The 5000-nt window shown below is 35.1% G+C and overlaps 1 long non-coding RNA gene across 1 annotated transcript in view; it reads right to left on the bottom strand.

Moving 5' to 3' along the window:
• The window catches only part of LOC144958136 (uncharacterized), a 9261-nt gene that overhangs the window by 3301 nt on the left and 960 nt on the right, over window positions 1-5000 (bottom strand). The window lies entirely within an intron of this gene.

Here is a 5000-nt window from a genome sequence, read left to right as displayed (position 1 = left end):
CCGCCACATTTTTTCTTGTCTTCCTCTCTTCCTTTGCTCTTTGACGGTTCCTTGCATCTCACAGTCTTGCATATTGTATCATGACGAACCGTGTGACCAAACCACGACAGTTTTCTGCTTTTCACTATTGACAGCATTGGTTCCTGATTTCCAGCGATATCTTCCTCCTTCCCAATGTCTTTACTTGTTCTGTGTTCGGTGGTTGAGACACGGAGTTTTCTGTATTTTCAAAAGAAGTGACGAGACGTTCTGTTTTTGCTTTGAATGTCCACCCCTCATTTCCACGATAACGATATAGACATGAAAAAGGATTGATATGATTTCAGCTTTACTCCAAAATTCATCTGGCTTTTTCATATCTTTGCAAGTGTAGCCTTGGTTCACTTGTCATTCCCAGTCATTTCTTGATCTCCACTGTGCTTGACACCTCTTTTGTTAATGTTACAGCCAGATATTTAAAGGTCGGTACTTCTTCATTGGCTTATCATTGACTGTCATGTTATGCCTGCTGTTGATCATTACTTGTGATAGTTCAGTGCTAATCGCCATGGCACGTTCTGTTGCTGCTATATTTAATTTGTAACATATCACCTGCTTTTCTTGATCTCTACCGGCTATCAGGTCTATTCCGTCGGCGAAGAGCAATTTACTCAGGGGTCTCCCGTCTATTGAAATGGTTGATTGGTGGTCTTGCATTCCGTCGGCGAAGAGCAATTTACTCAGGGGTCTCCCGTCTATTGAAATGGTTGATTGGTGGTCTTGCAGAGTTTCTTTCATTATTATTTCAAGATATATGTTGAAAAGTTTTGGATAGAGTATGCAACCCTTTTTTACACCAACAGTTGTTTTAAAAAACTGACCTGTTTATCAAAATCAGCGCTAGTTGCATGCTGGCAAAGAACTTCTCTAGTTAGGATCAAGTCTTCTTCAAAATTATAGCGTCAAAGCACAGGCCATCAGCCGGTATGACATACATTAAACACCCTTTTGAAGGCAATACAATTGTGAAAGGAATCATTTTGATGATGAAGGCATTTATCTGATACTATTCAGTTCTTGAATATCTGTTGAAATGTACTTCTCTTTGCTCTAAACCAAGCTTGCTCTTCTGTCAATATTTCATATGTTTTAGTTTTTAGTGTGTTTAATATTATCCGCAACATTATTTTGCCTGGATGGCTGATGAGGTTGATTGTCCTGTAGTTTTTGCACGTCTTGAGGCCACCTATTTGAGCAATGGTATTATTAGTGATTGTGTTCACTTTTCCGGTCAGGGTTTATCTTCAAGTATCTTTTGGCATAACGTTATTAGTGCAGATATTGTTCCATTGCCTCCATATTTGATGATTTCCGTTGGTACATTGTCGATGCCAAGAGATTTATTGCAGTTCAAATTTTTTTATTGTATTATCAAATTCAGCTTCGATTATTGAAAGTACCATTTCTTCCTCACCTCCGCTTAACACTGCTGGCATTGCGTTCTGTTTTATTCATCAAGATGTTTTCTTTTGTTCTCATCTTTTATCGCATATTATGTCTAAAACTTCACTGGTTTCGCATGGTTTCACGATCTTTCGTTTAAAACACAACATCTCCTCTGCCGTTGAACACATGATCTTCGATAACGCATTGATGTCATTGTCTATAACGTTTAAAGCTGCACACTTGCCACCTACTTGCCTCTCAAATATGTCAGCTTTATTTGGGTCCTTTACTTTATCTGCATCAATTTTGATACGAAATGTTAGTCAGTGCGTTTCACTTGCAAATTGAGTTTCAGAGGACAAAGAACCAGATCGTGATCACTGCCTATATCTGCACCAGGTTATATTCTCGTTTTTTTGCCTTATAATACTTTATTTAAAACGTTGTGGTGTGAGAATAAAGTCAATTTCGTTATGTGATAGGCCATCGGGTGAGTGACAAGTAAATGCTCTGCTTACCTCATGTGGATGTATTGTGATTTGCTATGGTCAGTTTATTTGCCTTTGCAAATTCTAATAACCTCAGGCTTCTGTCGTTTGTAATTCCAAGTCCAAATCTTCCAACTGTTCCTGTCTAACTCTGATGTGAATCTGCTCCCACCTTTGTGTTTCAATCACTTTTTGCTATTATTTCCATTTTTCTTTAGTGTTTCGCAGATGTCTCTGCTAGACATTCGTAAAACTGTTCTAACTCTACATCACTGTAATCGCATTTTGGCGCATATACTTGAATTATGGCCACGTTGTTAGGATTAGCTGCTATTCTTATGGAGATTATTCGGCTAGATGCAGGCGTGCACTCGTTGATGACATTGATATGTTATTAAAAATATGAATCCAACTCTATGTTGTTGCACTCTCTCATCACAATGAATACCATATCTTGTTTCCCTCTGATGACGTTATTTCTCCACAGCTTTTCCATCTAATCTCACACAAACCCAATGTCTCCCACCTGTATTACTACAAATTATATGAGAGTTCCGATGTTTTCCCAACAGCGCATTGAGTACGAACATTCTAAGTTCCAATGGTGATTAATTTCTGTGGGCTGAAAGTCGTCTCCAGTAGTAAATTTAACACAGCCACCCTGCATTGAATCAGTGGCTTACGGCAGGTCCTGACCGATCCGATATAGAATTATGTTGTCTTCTACCCATGTCTTTACAAAGACCTTGAACGACTCGCGCCCATCTCTTCTTCGAGTAAGTCCAAACAGTCTGCTGGCTTCCTCCTCAGTTGCCCACACAGATTAGACGTGTTTTGGTTCTGACCAGGATGTTTTCAGGATTATATCATATTGTGCTAAACGACTGAGGCTTTATCCAGCAGTGGTCCTTGGTGATTATTTTAGTCTGACCCATTGCAAGCCATAACACTGCGGCAAGGTATAAGCCCAAGTGAAAAATCCATTTAAATATGTCTAATTATTGTCACAATTGAATATAGTTCAATAATAAGTTGCATTCATATCATTAGTTAACTACATTGTTTATGTATATTTCTATATTGCCGTGTTAAATATTACTATATCTGTGATATATGATTTATGGAGTTTACAATAAACTGTCTTATTGACTGGTACCAATGATTGTCTCCCCTGTATTTTTATGCACCACATTTGATGCATAGCAGTGGCGACGAGGATATCAGCTGTAGATGAAATCGCGGCCTCGCTAAGTTTTACTTAGCACCTACTAGTCCTATTTAGGACTGCCAACCCACGAAGGGGACGACCCTGCCCTGGCCTACCTTTGAACTGAGGATGAGTCCTGCCCTACCTTGTGACGAAGGACAAGCATAAACTGTCAAGTACAGTTTGTAATAGTGTATTTGATCACCACCGACCTTTGAAATAGTATATTTTTTGTAGGGAATCTTAAATATTCATTACAACGGTGATTTTCTGGAAAAGTCCAACGTGGAATTTCAATATAACTTTGAAAAATAGTTCAAACGGACTGTTCAAAATGTGTATGTCTATGTACAAATTAAAATAGATAAGCCTTCAATATCTTTCTGCCTAGAAGGGGGTAGGGGGGGGGTGTTATGGTATATTACAGTATTAAAATTATTATATTATTATTATTATTATTATTATTATTATTATTATTATTATTATTATTATTATTATTATTATTATTATTATTATTATTATTATTATTATTATTATTATTATTATTATTATTATTATTATTATTATTATTATTATTATTATTATTATTATTATTATTATTATTATTATTATTATTATTATTCATTATTATTATTATTATTATTATTATTATTATTTATTATTATTATTATTATCATTATTATTATCATTACTATCATCATCATCATCATCATGATTATCATTATCTTACTGATATTTTGTTTTTGAATTAAAATTGTTGTTTGTAAGAGAGTAAGCTTAAAGCTTATTCAAGAAGTTTACGCATGAATTTGTAGGAAAAAATGGCAATAAAACTTGACCAATATTAGAAGAACAATGGGGGTATCTGTAGGAGATTACATTTATTTTCGGTTGTTGTTCATTAAACATGATTAATATTCAAGCACAGTTCACGACGTTACGATTTCATTGAAAATAAGGTCAATACTAAATGAGTTTAGGAGAGTTTTATGTTTCAAGTTAAGGACTGGTCGTTGTGTTAAGTAGTAGAAAATTACATTCGTTGATTAGTCTCATTTGGTATTTGGGAATAAAGACAACAATTTGTAGTGGGATTTTGTTATTTGGTTGTAAGTATCAAAATAATATTATATCATAAAAGGCGGGGTTTAACATTAATATATACGGATTTGACGTTTCAGGCTTGAATATGATTTGATCTTACTCTTGGTGGTTGGAATTTAGACTGTCAGGGAACTGTCGAAACTAGTAAGAGGTGTGGCTTGAAGGAATTGTGGGTAGACTTACAAGAGGGGATAAAAGAGGATGTTTCAGATTAAAATGACATTCTGTTCTTCTCTTCTTGATGAGCTACATACTTTAAACCTTTTGTGCTCACCAGCATGTATTTGCATTTACGGACTTAGAAATATTCCACATATATTGAAAATGGTTACATAGACAAAATGACTTTATATTTGGATTGATTTTACGGATTTGGAATTTATGAAACTGACTGAATTATGACCATGCTATTTGATTTGGATTTCGAATTTTTCACTACAAATAAACTGTATGAAATGAAACATGGAATCCGGACTTTTATTTGAATGTCTTGACGTTGTGCATTCAGTTATCATCATTGGCCCTTGAACTCTTTTGTCATTATTAACATCTACAACACAATGCAAAGGAATATCAATATCATCTATCAAAAAGCCACTACATATGTGTGCAACTACACGAAATGATGATGATGATGATGATGATTATGATGATGATGATGATGATGATGATGATGATGATGATGATGATGATGATGATGATGATGATGATGATGATGATGATGATCATGATCATAATGATGATGATGATCATGATGATGATGATGATGATGATCA

This window comes from Berghia stephanieae, chromosome 12 (assembly GCF_034508935.2).
Source record: "Berghia stephanieae isolate SIO BIC M18660-M18661 chromosome 12, UCSD_Bste_1.3, whole genome shotgun sequence".
Taxonomy (NCBI): domain Eukaryota; kingdom Metazoa; phylum Mollusca; class Gastropoda; order Nudibranchia; family Aeolidiidae; genus Berghia; species Berghia stephanieae.
This window is presented reverse-complemented; position numbering and strand designations above follow the sequence as displayed.